Source organism: Chenopodium quinoa, unplaced genomic scaffold (genome assembly GCF_001683475.1).
Source record: "Chenopodium quinoa cultivar QQ74 unplaced genomic scaffold, ASM168347v1, whole genome shotgun sequence".
NCBI lineage: Eukaryota > Viridiplantae > Streptophyta > Magnoliopsida > Caryophyllales > Amaranthaceae > Chenopodium > Chenopodium quinoa.
In genome coordinates, this window is record NW_018745659.1 from 41728 (window position 1) to 62021 (window position 20294).

The window sequence follows — 20294 nt, forward strand, 5'->3', positions numbered from 1 at the left end:
GAGGACGAAGTGTTTTGCTGCTTTAGCCGCTGCCAGCGGGTCCCGAGCAGCTGGCAGCGGGTCTTCCAGATTTCGGGGCCTGTTTTGGTTATTTTTCAGCAGTTTGCTTTGTCTTGGCTCGTGTTTTGTATTTATTTATTATTTTTATTATTGTTTTATATTATTTAAGTATGGAAACATATATATAGTCTATTTTTATGAAGAGTTAAGGGAGATTAATTAGTGAGAATTAAGTTAGAGAGAAGTAAAAGTTTTCTAGGGTTCTTGGCAAATTTCAGAAATCTTTGTTTTTGAATTAGAATCCATGGAAGCTTAATCTTCCGGATTCTTGGTTAAAGATTGAAGCTTTTGGCTACGAATTGTGAGATTTCTCTTCTCTTTATTATTATCTATTGAATGTTTATTATTCCTTTGAATTATTTCATGATTTGCTTTAATCAATTGCTAGGTTAGAATTGTTAGATTCGCTTGCATCTAATTAATCTTTCCAAAGTAGCAACTTTGGGTTATGAATGCATGCTTTTGATTGATAACTTAAAGAGGGAATAATATTATTGAAGAAATTAGACCGCTTGTGTTAATTTATTCAATCCTTGTTGATTTCTCCGTTTATGTTCTTCTTGTGGATGATTTAGAGCGCTTGTCTTAAATTATACATTAGAAAGGGTTAGAAAGGAGCGCTTTGCTATTTCTAACTAGCTTATGAGAATTTAGAATTTTGAATTCTACAACAAGGTGTTCAATAGTGTTTGATTGAAGAAGCTTCTATGATCAATTTGTATGTTCAATTGTGGATTTCGCATAACCAAGACCGTTATTCTCATTGATTGCATACTATTTACGTTCATTGTTCTGATTTAGTTTAATTGTCACCATTGCTTGTCAAAACCCCCTTGTTACTTAGATTACTACGTTCCTAGAGTAATTCCACTTAGGTTTGCAGTTATTAGTCCCTTTTTCCCTGTGGATTCGAACTCGACTCCCCTAACTACGTTTATTTGCAGTTAGCTTAGTTGTGATATTTTTGGTTGCATACGATTGAGGCACACCAAATTTTGGCGCCGTTGCCGGGGAATTAAGGCGTTACTTTTTAATTGTTTATCTTAGTAGAATTTATTTTAGGACTGTTCTTAGCTATCTTTCTTTGTTTGTTCGCTAGGGTATGATAAGTACCCGTTCTGCTAACAAAGAAGTTTTGCAGTTTGATCCAGAAATTGAAAGGAATATTTCCAGGTTGCGAAAAGAGGCAAGAACAACCCCCAGTGAATCAACGTACTCCTTCAATATTCAAGAAGAAGAGGAGATGGCTGACAATCGAACTCTAAGAGAACTTACAACCCCTAACTTGAACCAACAGCCGTTGTGCATTGCATATCAGCAATTGGAGGAAGGTACTAATGTTGAGATCAAATCCGGTCTAATTCATCTATTGCCGGCATTCCATGGCATGAAAGGCGAAGATCCGAATAAACATCTGGCAGAATTTCATGTGGTTTGCACTAGCATGAAACCGATTGGGATGACTGATGAACAAATTCAGTTGAGAGCATTTCCTTTTTCTCTCAAAGATGCAGCAAAGGATTGGTTTTACTATCTTCCCCCAGGTAGCATAACAACTTGGGCAGATTTAAAGAAGTGTTTCCTTGAGAAGTACTACCCAGCCACTATTTCTGCAAGCCTTAAGAAAGCTATCAGCAATGTGGATCAGAAGGAAGATGAATCCTTGTATGAGTATTGGGAGAGATTTAAGAGATTGTGTGCTAGTTGTCCTTACCATGGGTATTCCGATCAAGACCTCATCCTATACTTCTATGGAGGTCTAACTGATGATGACTTGAGGATGGTGAATGCAGCAAGTGGTGGAGGGCTAGTGAATAAGACTCCAGGAGATGCAACTAGGTTGATTGCAGAGCTAGCAGAAAATTCTAGGCAATTCAGTCAGAGAACTCCCACGCGCCGGGTGAATTTAGCAAATTCGAATACAACTGAGTTAGAGAGTCAAGTAGCTGATTTGACTTCTATGATGCGTGAGTTCATGGTGAACTCAAGGAATCCACAACAACTGAATGCTTGTGGTTTATGCACCTCCATGGGACATCCCACTGATGCATGTCCTCAATTACAAGAGGAGCAGAATGAGCAGGCTAATGCAATGGGTTTCCAAGGGCAAGGTCCTCAGAGAAGATATGATCCATATTCAAATACATACAATCCAGGATGGAGGGATCATCTAAATTTGAGATATGGGAATTCCCAGGGGAACCAACAACAACAGCAAAATACTCAAGGCCAGCAGCAATATCAGCAATATAGGGCACCATTAGCCAAACCTCAAGGCCAAAGCTCAAATTCGAGTAATATGTCAACTGACGAAATGATTAGATCACTAACTTCTAATGTTTCTACTATGCAGCAAAACATGGTGCAATTCCAGCAAGAAACCAAATCCAGTATTCAGAATTTGGAAAGTCAAGTGAGCCAAATTTCAAGTGCAGTGAGCAGACTTGAAGCTAAAGATTCAGGAAAACTTCCATCTCAAACGGAGTTGAATCCTAAGCAACAAGCCAACGCTATTACATTGAGGAGTGGAAAGGAGCTGAAAGAGACTGAAATTGCAACCAAGAGGGCTGAAGAGTTGATTGGAGCTGAAGAGAAGGAAGTGGAACATGAAGCTGTAGCAAATCCTCCCACTTTTCCATCTTATGAACCCACACCACCTTTTCCTGAAGCTTTGAAAGAAACAAAGAGGTATGAGAAAGACAAAGACATCTATGAAACATTCAGCAAGTGTGAGGTAAACATTCCCCTTTTGAATTTAATAAAAAGTGTTCCTCGATTTGCTAAATTTTTGAAAGAACTGTGTACTATAAAGAGGAAGCACAGGTTAGGAGGGAAGGAAAAAGTGAAAGTGAGTGCTCATGTTTCTGCAGTTTTCCAAAAGAAACTTCCTGAAAAATGCAGTGATCCTGGTATGTTTACTGTTCCAGTTACAATAGGGGACACCACTTTTCATAGAGCTATGTTGGATTTGGGTGCATCAATTAATGTTATTCCATATTCCCTGTTCAAATCTTTGGAACTTGGACCTTTACATGAAACCGGGGTAGTGATTCAATTAGCTGATAGGTCAAATGTTTACCCTAAGGGAGTGGTGGAAGATGTGCTTGTGAAAGTTGATGAACTAATTTTTCCTGCTGACTTTTATGTGCTTGATATGGAACATGATAGACAAGCAGTTCCCATCTTGTTAGGAAGACCCTTCTTGAAAACTGCTAGGACTAAAATTGATGTTTTTACTGGTTCTTTAACTATGGAGTTTGATGGGCAAGAAATTGTGTATAACATCTATAATTCCATGAAATATCCTGTTGACACTCATTCTTTGTGTTCCATTGATATCATTGATCCTATAGTGCAGGATGTCTTCAATGTTGAGGGCAAGGATGCGCTCCTCACTTCCATTTCTAATGATTTATCTGCTGATTGTTTGGATATCCCTTTGCCTAATAGTGTGCAGATGATGGTAGCAGAGTTGAATAGCCATTCCAAGCTCCCACTTAGACCACCAGGTTCGGCACCTACCCCATTGACAGTGCCTACTGATAAACTCTTACCTTCTGTTTTGCAGGCACCCCAGGTGGAGCTAAAACCACTTCCTGATCATTTGAAATATGTGTTCCTTGGTCAGAACGATACTTTACCTGTTATAATTTCAAGCAAATTGACCAGGGAGCAAGAGGACAAGTTGGTGACAGTGCTGAAAGAGCACAAGTTAGCTATTGGATGGACCATTGCAGACATTAAAGGAATAAGTCCATCCACTTGCATGCATCGTATTCTGCTAGAACATGATGCCAAACCTGTGAGGCAACCTCAGCGTCGACTAAATCCTCCCATGATGGAAGTGTTAAAGAAGGAGATCATAAAATTAGTGCAAGTAGGAATGATATTTCCTATATCTGATAGTAAATGGGTCAGTCCTACGCAGGTGGTTCCCAAGAAAAGTGGTGTGACTGTGGTAGAAAATCAACAGGGTGAAATGGTTCCTACTAGAGTTCAAAATGGTTGGCGAGTTTGCATTGATTATCGTAGGTTGAATGCAGTAACTAGGAAAGACCATTTCCCTTTACCTTTTATTGACCAAATGATCGAAAGACTTGCAGGGAAATCTTATTACTGTTTCCTTGATGGGTATTCTGGGTACTTTCAAGTGCCCATTGCACCTGAAGATCAAGAGAAGACAACTTTTACATGTCCTTTTGGCACATTTGCGTATCGACGTATGCCTTTTGGACTATGTAATGCACCTGCAACCTTTCAGCGATGCATGATGAGCATCTTTTCTGAGTTCGTTGAGCATTTCATGGAAGTATTTATGGATGATTTCACTGTTTATGGTGATTATTTTGATAAATGCTTGCATCACTTATCTATGGTCCTTAAAAGATGTATTGACTCTAACCTCGTCCTAAATTCTGAGAAATGTCATTTTATGGTCCAACAGGGCATTGTGTTAGGTCATGTAGTCTCTTCTAGAGGTATTGAGGTTGATAAGGCTAAGATTGATACTATTCAGTCTCTTCCTTATCCTACTAATGTGCGTGAAGTGCGTTCTTTTCTTGGCCATGCAGGTTTCTATCGTAGGTTCATTGAGGGATTCTCAAAGCTTGCAAATGCTATGTGCAAATTGCTGCAGAAAGATGTGAAATTCCACTTTGATGATGATTGCAAGAAGGCTTTCGACGAATTGAAGGCTAAGCTCATTTCTGCCCCTATCATTCAAGCCCCAGATTGGTCTCTACCATTTGAGATAATGTGTGATGCGAGTGATTATGCAGTTGGAGCTGTGTTAGGCCAGAAAGTAGGGAGGGCATCTCATGTGATCTATTATGCCTCAATGACCCTCAATTCAGCCCAACGAAACTACACTACCACAGAAAAAGAGTTGTTAGCTGTAGTATTTGCTCTAGAAAAGTTTCGATCTTATTTGCTTGGTACTAAAGTAATTGTTTTCACTGATCATGCAGCTCTTCGCCACTTGATGACGAAGAAAGAAGCCAAACCAAGACTAATAAGATGGTTTCTGCTCTTATGTGAGTTTGAGTTGGAAATCAAGGACAAGATAGGCGCAGAAAATCTAGTTGCTGATCATTTGAGTCGTTTGTCCCATATTGTTGATCAACCATCATTTCCATACCAATTCCTAGGAGAATTTCCGGATGAATCTTTATTTGCTCTTAAGGATTTGCGGCCTTGGTTTGCTAACATTGTGAATTTTCTGGTTTCTCAACAGTTTCCTCCAGGTTTCACAAAGTCTCAAAAGGACAAGCTTCGAAATGATGCGAAGTACTATGCATGGGATGATCCATACTTGTGGAAGTTTTGCTCCGATCAAATCATTCGCAGATGCATTCCCGAAAATGAGGTGATCCCTATTCTCACCTTCTGTCATTCTCATGCTTGTGGCGGACACTTTGGAGCCAAACGCACAGCAAGGAAGGTTCTCGACTGTGGTTTTTACTGGCCAAGTTTGTTTCGAGATTCCTATGGATTTTGTAAATCTTGTGATAATTGCCAGAGAGTAGGTAACATTTCCCAGAAAAGTGAAATGCCCAATCCTCTTTACTATATTGTGAAATATTTGATGTTTGGGGTATAGATTTCATGGGACCATTCCCTATTTCTCACGGTTTTACTTATATATTTCTTGCTTGTGATTATGTGTCGAAGTGGGTGGAAGCAATACCCACTAGGACTGACGATTCTAAAGTGGTTTCAGGTTTTATCAAATCTTACATATTTTCTAGGTTTGGAATCCCGAGGGCGTTGATAAGTGACCGAGGAACGCACTTTTGCAACCGTACAGTGGGTGCTATGTTGAGGAAGTACTCCGTTCACCACAAAATCTCCACGGCTTATCACCCACAAACCAATGGGCAAGCCGAGGTGTCCAATAGAGAGGTGAAGTCAATTCTGCAGAAAACGGTGAATCCGGATAGGAAGGATTGGAGTTTGAGGTTGGAGGATGCTCTATGGGCGTACCGCACCGCATACAAAACACCTATCGGGATGTCCCCTTACCGCCTTATCTTCGGAAAACCGTGCCATCTTCCGGTTGAGCTTGAGCATAAAGCATATTGGGCGATTAAGTCATTTAACATGCAATTGGATGAAGCGGGTGAACATCGGAAATTGCAACTCCAAGAACTAGAGGAGATCCGGCTTGAGTCCTATGAGAATGCCGATACTTATAAAGCAAAGACCAAGCTATGGCATGATCGAATGATCACGCGGAAGGAGTTCAAAGTCGGTGACAAAGTACTCCTATATCAATCCCGACTTAAATTATTTCCGGGAAAACTTCGGTCCCGTTGGGAGGGCCCTTTTCAAGTGGTGAACGTATATCCGCATGGAGCAGTTGAAATTCAAAGCCTCGAGACCAATAAGGTTTTCAAAGTCAATGGACAAAGGCTCAAACCCTACTTCGAGGGTTTCAAAACCGAGAACGTGGAGAGCATCGATCTTTACGAGCCATCAATGGAGTAGCGAAGTGGGATGAGCCGCGTCGAGCCAACGACGTAAAACAAAGGCGCTAATCGGGAGACAACCCGATCGAAAACTCTTCCCCATTTCTTTTCGTAGTTTATTTTTTTTTAATTTTTCTTGTGATGTGAAGAGTGTTTTTGGTGTTTCTATGTAGGTGGAGGCCTCGGGAGCATCTTTTATGCCCGAAACACAGCAAAAACAAGCTGAAACAGAGCCAAAGGGGACATTCCCTGCTGAAGCCGCTGGCAGCTGCTCTGCAGCCGCTACCAGCGGGTCTTCAGGCAGCCCAAAAACCCCAGGCTTTGTCCCAGCCGCTGGTAGCTGCTGCAGAGCCGCTACCAGCGGCACCCCCCCTCAAAAAAAAAAAAAAAAAAAAAAAAAAAATCAGTATCAGCCGCTGCCAGCGGGCCTCAAGCCGCTACTAGCGGCTCCACCAGCCTCCCCGATTTTTTTCCCCCTTATTTCCCCCTTTCCAACTCCTACCTTCATTACTTCTTTCGTAAACCCCAATTCCCACAAACCCTTACTCCTTTTCTCCTCCTTCTCTCTATTCTTTCATCCCCTTATTCCAATTGCACCAATCTCCCTTTCCCAAGTCCTTGCCTTTCATCCACTCCTCAATTCCCATCACAATTACAACCTAGATTTTCCATTTTCTCTTGATTTCAAGTTTGACATTGAGTTGGTTGTGCAGTTGTGCAAGTTGAATTTCTCGTAATTGAAAGTGAAGGTAAAGGTACAAGCATACAATTAGAGTCATGGGTGGGGATAACAAGAGGTCTAAGGCATCCTCTCCATCAAGACCCCCAAGGGGCAAGAAGCAAGGTGCTTCTTCTAGTCAAGGTGAGGCACCTCCATTGCCTCGAGGGGATGGATTCATGGGTGTGCGGTTGAATTCCAAGGAGAAGGGGATATGGACTAAGCTTCAACAACCACGACGAACGGTGCAATGCACCAAGTTTTTTGACTTAGAAGCTTTGCAAGACCTAGGCATGGAGGAAGTAGTGCGGCTCTTGCTACGGAAAGTGGGTCTGGAGAATTTCATGACCAAATGCGCCCCCACCTATGTCAGGTATACCTATAAATTCCTTTCAACTCTTACTAAAGGACGTGATCAAACATCCTTTAATTTGAATAATAGAAATTATGTTATGTCTTATGATGATATGCGAATGGCATTTGGTTGGGATGCACCCCCATTGGTGAACCATTGGGGTGATTATACCACGTACTCGTCCCGAACATTTTGGAGGGCTATAACTGGTTGTGAAGTTGACCCTCATGGTGATCATAGCTTCAAGATCACTCACCCATGCCTTAGACTCGTTCATAGGTTTATTTCGTCCACCATACTATGTCAAGGAGAAGCTACTAAGGTTCCCAACGCTACATTATCTTATTTGTGGGCGATGACCCCTGAGGGTGTCGGCACCCCCAATTGGGTCGATATTTTTGTAGATAGCTGTGTGAAAGTGCGGTCAAATTCAAGTGGCCACATTAGCATGGGTGGTATGGTCTCCCTGCTCGCTTGTTATTTAAATGTTCCACCCCCCGCAGATCTTGTGCCAGTAGATTCGACGTACCTAACTTATAACATCATGACTCTGGTCAAGATTGGTTTGTTATCGCGTTCCCCCGTCGTCGGTAGTTATTTCTGGCGATACGGACCACAGGGTTTGAACTATTTAAGAATTCCTCGTCCCGAGGGACGAGCATTACCTTTTGGCCCTGCTGCCGCAGACTTTTTCCTTGCGCCCGACCCGGATGTTGCCCCCTATTTGGGAGATGCCGAAGTGATAGTTGAGAACATGGGGGAGAAAAATCCCGATGTTCAAATGGGCGGGGAGTATGTGGATGAAGAAGGGGGTGAGGATGCTGCTGAAGTGCGGCATGATGATTGGCCTCACTGGAGGGCTGATGTAGATGATAGACTAGAGGAGGTGTGCGATGGGATGCAAGAGCTGCTTGCATATCAGAGAAGCATGAGTCGGTTTTATACCGCTCAATATCCACAGTATGAGCCCCCAACTGAGGCGTTCATGGATCACCTGGCATCCCGTGCTTTGCGTCGTTCCGAGAGGCGTGCTTCTCGGGGTGATGCCGGCTCTTCTGGCTCTGGAGGTCCCTCTCATTGAGATGGTAACGATTTTCTTCCTTTTCCCTTACTTTTGGTTTCATTGTAGTTGTTCTTGCATCGAGGACAATGCCTCATTTAAGTAGGGGGGAGGGGGAAGCTTTTCATTGCATATTTTTTGAAATTTTGTATAGTTATCTTGATTTCATGTTTTGTATAACTATCTTAATTGTGGTTCAATGAAAAAAAAAATGCAAAAAGAAAAAAGAAAAAAATTGAAAAAAAAGAAAGAAAAAGAAAAAGAAACCCGCTAAGCCGAAAACCTGAAAAGGCGGCTTAGGCAAAAATGGGGGCCCGGTTAGGTTGAAAACCCGAAAGGGCGACCTAAGCAAAAAAGTGGCTAATGAGTGGGTGAGAAAGTGAGATTTGGAAAAAGATGAGAGGCTAGGATGAAAACCCGAAAGGGCTCCTAGGCAAAATGAGAGAAGAGAGAGAAAAATTCGTGAATTTGCGCATCCATTTGCCGGAGTCGGTGTCATAAGGGGAGGAGAAATATGGAGGTGTCGGGTAGGTCTCATCTTGATGTTTTCGGGAGATAGTTGAAGTTCGGGAGAAGTGTTGATCATGCTTAGAAAGCTAGAGTTATTTTTCTTGACTTTTGAGTGTGGAAGTGTTTTCTTTTGTGGACTTTTTGTTTAGTTGAGTCTTGTTTGCCCAATTTTATCAAAAGTTTCGTGTGGTAGGATAGTTGAGAATATCTATGCTCTTGGCTATGTGCTTGTTGTTCTAGGTTGGTTTTGGGGGATGAGTTGAATGTAAAAAAAAAAATTAAAAAGGGAGTTTGTGAAGTGAGAAGGCGGTTAGTTGGTGGTTGCTAGGATGTCTTCTTGAGTTTGAATGCGTAGAGCTTGTTCGGTTCCGCCATCTTCTGTTTTGAACCTTAATGGGGAGATGTGTTCTATTCTCTAAGTTTACTCGAGGGCGAGTAAAGGTTCAAGTATGGGGGAATTTGATAAGCCGTCTTATCAAGGGTTGAGAGAAGAGTTTTAGGGTGTGTTTTGATGTTGTGCATGAGTTTTTAATAGCTTTTGTGAGTTTCGGGCAGTGATCTCACTTGTGTGCAAAAGCCGGGATTTATAGGTGTTAGTGAGTGAGTTCGGGAACTAATGAGGAGGATTATAGAGTATGGACCTTAGCTCGTGATTTGAGAAGCGTGATGGAGCTTGGAAGAGCAAGGGAGAAAGCTTGAGTAAAGGTGAAGCAAAGCTAGAAGAAAGAGCAAAGAAGACAGCAGAAGACAGCAGAACCGCTGTCAGGGCCGCTGGCAGCTGGCCAGAGCCGCTGGCAGCGGGTCAGCCAGAGAGGACGAAGTGTTTTGCTGCTTTAGCCGCTGCCAGCGGGTCCCGAGCAGCTGGCAGCGGGTCTTCACGATTTCGGGGCCTGTTTTGGTTATTTTTCAGCAGTTTGCTTTGTCTTGGCTCGTGTTTTGTATTTATTTATTATTTTTATTATTGTTTTATATTATTTAAGTATGGAAACATATATATAGTCTATTTTTATGAAGAGTTAAGGGAGATTAATTAGTGAGAATTAAGTTAGAGAGAAGTAAAAGTTTTCTAGGGTTCTTGGCAAATTTCAGAAATCTTTGTTTTTGAATTAGAATCCATGGAAGCTTAATCTTCCGGATTCTTGGTTAAAGATTGAAGCTTTTGGCTACGAATTGTGAGATTTCTCTTCTCTTTATTATTATCTATTGAATGTTTATTATTCCTTTGAATTATTTCATGATTTGCTTTAATCAATTGCTAGGTTAGAATTGTTAGATTCGCTTGCATCTAATTAATCTTTCCAAAGTAGCAACTTTGGGTTATGAATGCATGCTTTTGATTGATAACTTAAAGAGGGAATAATATTATTGAAGAAATTAGACCGCTTGTGTTAATTTATTCAATCCTTGTTGATTTCTCCGTTTATGTTCTTCTTGTGGATGATTTAGAGCGCTTGTCTTAAATTATACATTAGAAAGGGTTAGAAAGGAGCGCTTTGCTATTTCTAACTAGCTTATGAGAATTTAGAATTTTGAATTCTACAACAAGGTGTTCAATAGTGTTTGATTGAAGAAGCTTCTATGATCAATTTGTATGTTCAATTGTGGATTTCGCATAACCAAGACCGTTATTCTCATTGATTGCATACTATTTACGTTCATTGTTCTGATTTAGTTTAATTGTCACCATTGCTTGTCAAAACCCCCTTGTTACTTAGATTACTACGTTCCTAGAGTAATTCCACTTAGGTTTGCAGTTATTAGTCCCTTTTTCCCTGTGGATTCGAACTCGACTCCCCTAACTACGTTTATTTGCAGTTAGCTTAGTTGTGATATTTTTGGTTGCATACGACTGAGGCACACCAGTCGATCCGGTGTAGTTCCAAACTAGCACCTGTGCAAATGATTCATGACTACTATGTCCTTGCAGAACAAGAAACGGTGTTGTAAATCATACTACACACTAATCTCTGGTGGTCATTAATCGTCCATCTATTTAAATGACCTCGATTAGGGACAATTTTCAATTTAAATATTCAATGTTCACTTAACAGGTGTTTCTTTATCCAAGACATGGTCATGATACCCTGTTTTGAATATTTTCACAAATCGAATGGACTCATTATTTGATTCTAAACCATAATCAAATAGTTTGTGGAATTTTATTAGTAAAATTTTAATTCCACCATGAAACTCTTTAATGTTTCATCTTATGATAATTGGCTTTCTTCAAATGTTTCAAGAGTAATACTCTTCATTAAACATTTATAGAAATCACACCCATACTTAATATGCTTGATTTCTTTTATACAATTGCGAATGTTGTTGTTCACTTATCGTATAGGTTTAGCCACTATTACTTTGCAAATCTTAGCATCTTCATTATCGAATAATAAGACAATGAGATTTTGAGAGTGTTATGGATCATATGTGTTTTAGGATTTATTGTTCAAGTGATGGCTCCCACTCATTTTCATGACTTGAGATCTTTCAACTTGACAACCTACAATCAACGTTCGACAACAAACTTTCCATTGAACACTTTCTAATTATTGCCTTCCAGGCAACAATATTCTCAACGTATATTTCAGTAGACATTATGACGTTGCTTTGCTCGGATTTTATTCCGAACGACTCACAAAGATTTGGGAGGCCCTAATCACTTGTGATTATGGAAGTTTACCTTAAATTTCCGCACATTATACATGGATTCACATCCATGTTACCATTCTCAAGCCACGACACATTCTAGTTCGTGCTTATAAGCGGCTTCCTTATTAAGGATCTAATCCTTGCTAAGTATGTGCTTGCAACATCAATTTCTCAAATTACAATTGTTTCTATGCATCAATAACTCATCCCCTTTTTACTTATCAAAGTACTTTTGATTTTCTTGACCATAATCTAACGATTCATCACTTAGATTTAGATTGATTGGTATTTTATACTTTTCATGCTTTAAGCATGTAAGTTTGTAGCGATTCCATATCATAGCGTACATGATGGTTTTAATTGCAGAACTATTCCCAATGTGATTCCATCCATGTAACTTTTAGCTCATCCAGTTTCACCGAGTCTTGCTAAATCGTTTGCTATGTAAAATGGTTGAAAGTCTCTACCAGAGTCTTTCTTGTTTGACTTAGTATTTGCCCAGCTTATACTTAGTTCAAACATTTACTTAGCTTTATACATATGGGTCGAAAGTCTTTTCAAGTCCTTCATGTTTAACACGGTAAATTCCCTTACTCGTTTAAACGTTTTATTAAGTCTATCCAATAGATCTTAATTCCCACTATGTACTAAGTATCGCTTTTTGCTTGGTCCATTGTCCAAAATCCTTTCAAACCTAAGCATTTAGTATTTGAAAGTCATTTCACAATAAAGTTCACAAACTTCTTGTTTGGACCATACAAGATTGACTCTTGCTCCCACTAAACTTCTTGTTTATAAGAATTTCTATGATTCTTCATTAGCCAAACCTTTTATTGGCTTTATGAGAATACATATTCTAATTACTTCATGCAATGCTTCATTTAATCCCATAATGGATTTCTTGAGCTTGCTTTCAAATATAGCATTATTTAGATTTACAAAACCCTTAGACTATTTCCATAGTCTCTTCCAAAATCCAATTTTAGGAAGACGGTTTCGTATTTAGCCATATTTCATATGCGCAATTTTGCTAGTACAATCACGAAAAGACTTTAGCGTTCCGATTGGTGAATAGGTTTTTATTATAATCAACACCGTGATTTAATTGTATCCTTTTCAACCAATCTAGCTTTCTATGCTTGTGCATTTCCACATTTGTTAGTTTTCTCCTTGAAAACTTATTTGTGATTGATGGGTCTGTCACCCTTCATGAAAATGAATCAAGTTCCAAACATGATTTACAAACATGGAGTCTATTTTGGATTTTATGGCCTCTAACCATTATTCGGAATTTGGATTTGTCGTAGCTAATTTACAAGACACCAATCCTTCACCATCCAATGGTGAATGGTATGCCTGTAAGTTTTAGGTTTATTTCTAACTTAATAGAAATTTATAGGATTCAATCCAAGCCTTTGGTGAATTCTATACCTGTACGGGGCTATGGGTTGAGCATTTACATTGTCTGTTTGATCTGACCAATCTTATCAACTGCTTCTAAAGCAATTTGATTGTCAGTTTTGTCAGGTTGACACTGTTGCTCGTCCTCTCGAACTTCGTCGAGTTCGATTTTGAGCATTTGCATTGTCTGTTTGATTTTGACCAATCTTATCAACTGCTTCTAAAGCATTTTGATTGTCAGTTTTATCAGGTTGACATTGTTGCTCGTCCTCTCAAACTTCGTCCAAGTTCAAATTTCCTCCCACTTGTCATTTTGGAAAGGTGTTACTTTCCAGAAAGACACCATTTAGAGCAACAAATACTATGTCCTCAATTAGGTTGTGGAGGTAATGCCCATAGTCTCACTTGAATACTTACAAAGAGACATGTATATCGTCTTTGGGTAAAAGTTCGTTGTGAAGCAAACAGTTAGCTCCCACTTGAGCTACCTTAGCCCTTATTGAGTCACTTAGCTCCCACTGATCAATGAACTCCCACTGAGCTAAGAGCCCTAGACATATACTTGAAAAGACGCTAGAAACTATTTCTATCCATAACTGAATATGGTGTCCTTTCTTAGCTTCGACACTTTTATTTAGTGTAACATTTAGTCATTTGTGAAAATCTTAAGAATTTTATAGGAAGGGATGTGATTCATCATCATTCGAGTCATTTCCAAATGGCACCGAGGTCTCCGTCAAGACGCACTATGTTCTTTGTGGAGCTAGTTATGAAATTTCAATTTCATAAGTTTGATGTGATCACACTTGGCTCAAGCAAACATCGCTCGATCTAATCTAGCTAGACGCTATGATATCTTGCCAAGTCGATTCCATACTTCTTTGAACTTTCGAGCTACTCAAAGTCCAGTTTGCTCACATTTGATGAATAAAGCCATATTCTTACAAATTCTTGTGAGACATTGAAGTAATGAATTCTATTTAGCTTTCAGAGTCAATTGTCTATACTAAGCACAATAGCTCCTTTGTTTGTCAATTTTAACAAGTAAGACTTGCTTGTCTTAGGACGATTCCAAATCGATCATCTATCAAGAGTTTATCTAATAGAGCCTTGAGTATGTTCCTGTTGTTGTGACATTGCTAAAATGTTTGGAACATAAATCATGTTCATAATTTGAACTTTGTGAGTTTCATGGTTTGGGAAATGTTTGTTTATAATCAAGCATTCTTGACTCATGGCTCATATGACCATGTCATTCAAGTACATCAAGCAACTATTGCTCTTTACTTTTGAATGTGAGTCTTTCCGTGTGTTAAAGGATTGTCTTTTTATTATGGAACACAATAACCATTATTTGTTCCAGCCTTAGTTTTAAAAGGTCTTTTAAACAAAACAGATGACCTTACAACTGATGTAGCAGTACTTGCTTCATTCAAAGCTTGTAAGTCAATAACTTAGCTTGTCTTCATTGGTTTGAGGTCACTTTCAAAGTGGAACACTCAAGCAGTATCCAATACTTGTGAAGATAACGAGCTGCTAAGTTAACATGAACTCATGGGTAAGAAAAGAATCTTATCCCCTTTATTTGTTCCTTGTTTCCTATATTTCTTATTATACGCCATCTCATAACTTTAAGAGTCATTTCTTTAAGTGTCTTGACTTTTACACTTTGTTAGGCATGATTAAGCATCTAATGCGCCGTGAAACAAAATTCCATCTTTTCTTTCAATTCGTACTTGAATTGCTACATTAATGAGTCCTACTCATTTGTGTATGAAGCGAAAAGATATGTTGGTTGTCAACTATTGACAATTTTGAGTTTTTCAACTCAATATTTCATGTTTATCAAAACTACCTAGTATTTTGAAAACATGATATCCAACCGTTCTTTCGGACGTTAGTCATAAAAGTCAATTATGAGAGGTTGTATTTTGAAATGCTTTTCCATTTTGAGAACCATTCTCAAAGGATTTCCTTTACCAATCAATGGAAACAATACAATTTGATTAAGAATTCTACTAATATATAAGTGCAAAGTTTAACCATCTATCAAGATCATAATAAGTTTGAAATTCAAAGCATATATGTAAACTTTCAATCTTATTATGCGTTTTATCCACGCATTAAAAAAAAAAATCCCTTTTAGGCGAGAATAAAACGATACCAAGATCCCAAAAATTAGAAAGTGATTAAGCATGCTTTGGCTTGTCTTAACACTTAATATCTTAGGGTAAGTAATCCAATTGCTAATAGATCCAAGCTACTCTTGGTTCGATAAAACGCCGCATCTAATGCTTCCGTGACATTTTATCTCCATTGCCACGACATCTAAGGACTCCTTACTGATATCGTTGAGCTTAACCAAGACAACTTGTATACCTAGTATACCTTACGTTCCTAGGGAAGTAGTGATGCCTCGCTTTGGCATAGCCCATCACATACGCGCATTAGTTCGGTAAGTGTTGTTCTTGGAATGGCATATTTTAGCTCAATATTATTAAGGGACCTAGGGTTTCTATGTCAGTTGATTTAAGTGAACTTAACTAATCACCGCAACATTTGAAATCCTAGACATGCATCTAACATTCAAATATACATATAATTACAATATATATAAAGCATAAAATAGATGCATTTAGCAACTAGCATGACCCCTTGAAATCTTCAATTTCCATGGGTCTTCATCTTGGCTCGTCTTCATCGAAACGCCGTTTTGAGACATCTTGGCCGAAATAAAACAACTAGCTAGTACGACTAAGATTAATCTAAAGTACAAAAATACTTAACGGTTCGCACACCGTATTTAGATTTACAAAAATACATAGCGGAACGCAGTCCGTATTTTCTATCCTAGTCGTGCCTCACTAGTTGCCATTTTCAATAACCTGTTTTGAAAACAATCTTCCATTCACCCATTCACTATTTGTGAATGGCCCATGCAAATTACGAAATACATAATTAAACACGCAAAACTAGTAACTAACTTAGGTGGTTAATCCGATTAACGCGCCTAATTAAAACTAGTCAAAGTTGTTTAATCAATTATTTCTAAAATCAAATTGCTCAAGTAATCAAATAAGCTCCCACTAAATTCCGCATCCATACTTAATTAATCCAATTAATTAAGTTGGTATAACCCATAATTTGTCAAAATCAAAATTTTGCAAAAGCCGGAAAAACCGAGGTCTAACCTCATTAAAATCATTACATAAATAATTTAAAAAGGCAAAAATTTTCGCAAAATTACATAGCCCGAAATTAAGCCAAAACCGCCCACTCGCATCCTAGTAGGCTGTGCACCATGGCTGCTAGGCAGCCCATGGCCTGTGTGTGGTGCTGGTTGCTAGCAAGCACGCCTAGCGCAGCCTGCTCTGCTAGCTAGCACCAGCATCACGGTACGCATGCTAGCTGCTAGCTGGCGCAGGCAACAGTGGGCTGGCTGGCTGGGGTTTGCTGCCTTGCTGCCCAGCAGCAGCACAAGCACGCTAACAGCCTAAAGCCCACGCACCCAGCATCACGCAACAGCACACAACACACGCAACAGCCCTCGCCACACACTGCACAGCAGCACCATGGCATGACCCCTACGCACACCATAGGCAACCTACATGCGGGCTGCTGGGCAGCCCGGCTAGCCTTGGTGGTGGTTGTTGTTTTGCCTCGATTTGCGTGCATTTTTCTCAGGATTTAATCCCGATTTACGTGCGACGTAAAATTAATCTAGATTTATTTTAGAATTAATTTAGGGAAAAGATGAAAATAAAACAAGTCTAACTTAATTAAATTCACTTTAACGGTGCACAAGCCTAAATTATCCATAATTAATTTTCTTGATGCTTAAAATTGAAAGAGCTATGTCCATAATTAATTTAACCAATATGTAAATTAATAATGGATTTGACAAATGGGAGTTGGAAAAATAAATTAACCATCTAATGATAAAATTTTCCAACTTTCATACTTGTGTAGAATACCAAGATTACATCTTCCAAAATGAAGATTAATCAAATTTTACTCACAAGTATTGAACATCATGGATTTTAATCAACCAAACATGAAAAAAAATCCAAACTTTGTTCAATATGGAATTTAGGGTTAAAGTTCCAATCAATTAAACATTTAAAGATTAGATCTTTAACATACTTGGGAACTTAAAATTACACATTCACATCAAATATTCACACATTGTTGCAATTAATTTGCAAAATTTGTGAAAAACAAGTTTGTGTGAAAAAGAGCATATCTACTTAAGCACTAATTAAACTCCATAATTATGCTTAAGGATAATTTAACAAATGCAGTAGATTAGGGATGCAATAATGCATTTAATCTACCCTTGAAATGCTTGCATTAATCAAGGCTTAAAAGATTTAAAACTTTCGTTGAAAACGAAAAAACCCCAGAAACTTGGGTTTCTGGTTTGAATTTGGCTTCTGGACAGTCCTAAAAGGGTTGAATCTGTTCCAGAATGTCGATTCCACCCAAAAACCACGATTTTTGAGCCAAAATCTGGGTTTGACATCCAAATCGAGAAAAATACGAGTTTTAAAATTAATTAAAACGAGCTTCTAATCTAATTAGAAAACCAAAACTAGAAATTACATCTTACTTAAAAACACCTTAATTAATTAATAATTGCAATAATTAAAAGGAGCGCGGCTCCGATACCGCTGTAGGGTTTCGTAGTGACCCACACTACGCGGAAAGGAAACCCCCAAGAACCGCCCCGATAACTAAAGCAATTAAGACAAGCATAAACATAATTAAGCAATAATTAAAAGAAGAGTGAAAGAAGTTATACCCTCGATGCGTGCTTCGCTCGCAAATCGAGCTCTTACTTCGAAAGCTCGAGCGTCACTAGTGTGAACGCCTCCAAGGGCTCGTACCCACGAACCCGACCCAAACGGTCCAAGTCCCGAAGGTTACTCAGGACCCGACCAATAAAAACTTGGAGTTTTACGAACTTAGAGGTTTTCTCACCTAATGGGAGATGCCTCATTGAGTTCTACTCAAGTGGTTTTTCCCAAAACCCAAACTTGGGTATTTATAGGGAAAGGAGATTTGAATCTCCCTTCTCCCATCCATGTGGGAGAATTGCAATTTCCTACTAATTTATTTTAATCAAAAATAAATTAATGAACAATGCAATCAATGAGTTAAGAGTGTCAAATGGAGGAAGAATGGTTAGGTGAGGACCATTCCAAGAAGGGGGGGGGGGGGGAGGACCATTGCCTTGATGCCCAAGGAAATGCCCACAAGCCTTGGTCCCCTCACCCAAATCGTATCCACCATGTGGCTGGGACAGCTGGCTGCCAAGGCAGCCTTGATGGCGCCTGGTGCCTAGGCTGTGCTAGCAAGCCAGCTAGCACAAGCATGCGCACAGCCAGTAAGCTACGCACAACATGCGAGCTGCTGCTGTGGCATGGCGTGTGCTGGGCGCTGTCTGGCAAGGATGCTCGCCCATGCTACTGCTGACCCCGCAATACGCCCAGCCCAACTCTCTCACGCACAGCCCGCATTGCTAGCAAGGCCCAGCCCTGCGATGATGCGCGCTTACGAGAGGCTGGCTGCTTGGGCGCGCCATTTCCTAGCACCATGCGCAGCCTTGCACGCATGAGCCTAGCACGCTGCTATGCGAGGCACACGCACACACACGCACAGCCCAGCATGCCTAGCACGCTGCTGGCTGGTGCGTGTGTTGCTTGCGATGCTGCGAAGCACTAGGCTGCCATGGTCATGTTGTTGCTGCCAGCGTCTAGCATGCTAGCAAGCTGCTAGCGCCCAGCGTGCTAGCTAGGCTGCCAGCGCCCAGCATGCTAGCTAGGCTGCTAGCGCCCAGCACCATGCACAGCATAGCATGCTGCTATGCGATGGTGTGGGGCTGCCATGGCCAGCTAGCATCATGAGCCTAGTATGGCTAGCATACTAGGCTTGCGATGGGGCTTGCCTAGCCTAACACTCACATGGCTAGGCCAATGCGATGCTACGGCTAGGCACGTACTTGTAACTCGATTGATTTTACGTCTCGTCGTATTCTAAATTCGACTCAACTTGCGACGCTCGATCTCGACGCTCTAATCTCGATATCCGACGTCTTTGTTCGTAAAACTTCGACGACTCATCAAAATCCTTCGGATTGATTCGTCGTCTTGGATCGGTTGTTCGATTGGGTTCGACCTGAAGGGTTCAGTCAAGATTAAGCTGTAATATTAATTGTACATTAATATTACTGATCGGAAGCGGCCTCCACCTAGACATTCGGATCACTTGACCTTACTGAAGAATTAGCTTTCGATAACTCTGAACCCTCTATCGGAATAATACACTTGTTGGAAGGACACCATTCCTTTCAAAGCTAGCATCTACTACATACTTTCTTATGGGGAGTAAGTTGTATAGGGAAGATCCTCAAGGCATTTTACTAAGGTGTGTTAGCACAAAGAAAGTGTTCACCATTTTAAGAGAAGTCCATCATGGAATTTGTGGGTCACACCAAGCAGTAGGAATGACAAAGGATTGGATTCGGGTCGGATGAAGCTCCACCCGTATCCAACCGCTTAGTCCATCTGCTCCACCCGATCCACCCGCCACCCGCAAAACCCATAACCCGCATCCTATCCATCCATCATTTACGGTTGAAACGGGTGGATCGGATGCTTAGCGGGTAATATTATAATTTTATTTTTTTGTAAATACATAAAAGTTATTGGTGGTTAATATTACGAGTGATGACTATATTTTTAACGAATACATCAAAATTATCGATTTTACCCTTATAAAAAAAATAATAACATCATATTTAATATTTTTAAGAAAAATATTTAAGTACTGGTAGAGTATATAAGGTCAATTTTTTTTTTGAAAAAACTAATTTATATCAAATGGATGGCGAATTGGGTGATAAACGGATGACGGATCGGGTGGTGGATGGAATGGAGCCCCACCCGAATCCGACCCAATCTGTCACCCGTTTCATCCGTCACCCGCCCTTCATCCATTTAATGCGGATTTTCGTCAATTTATTTATATTGGGTGGATCGGGTTTACGGATATCCATTTATAATTGCCATCCCT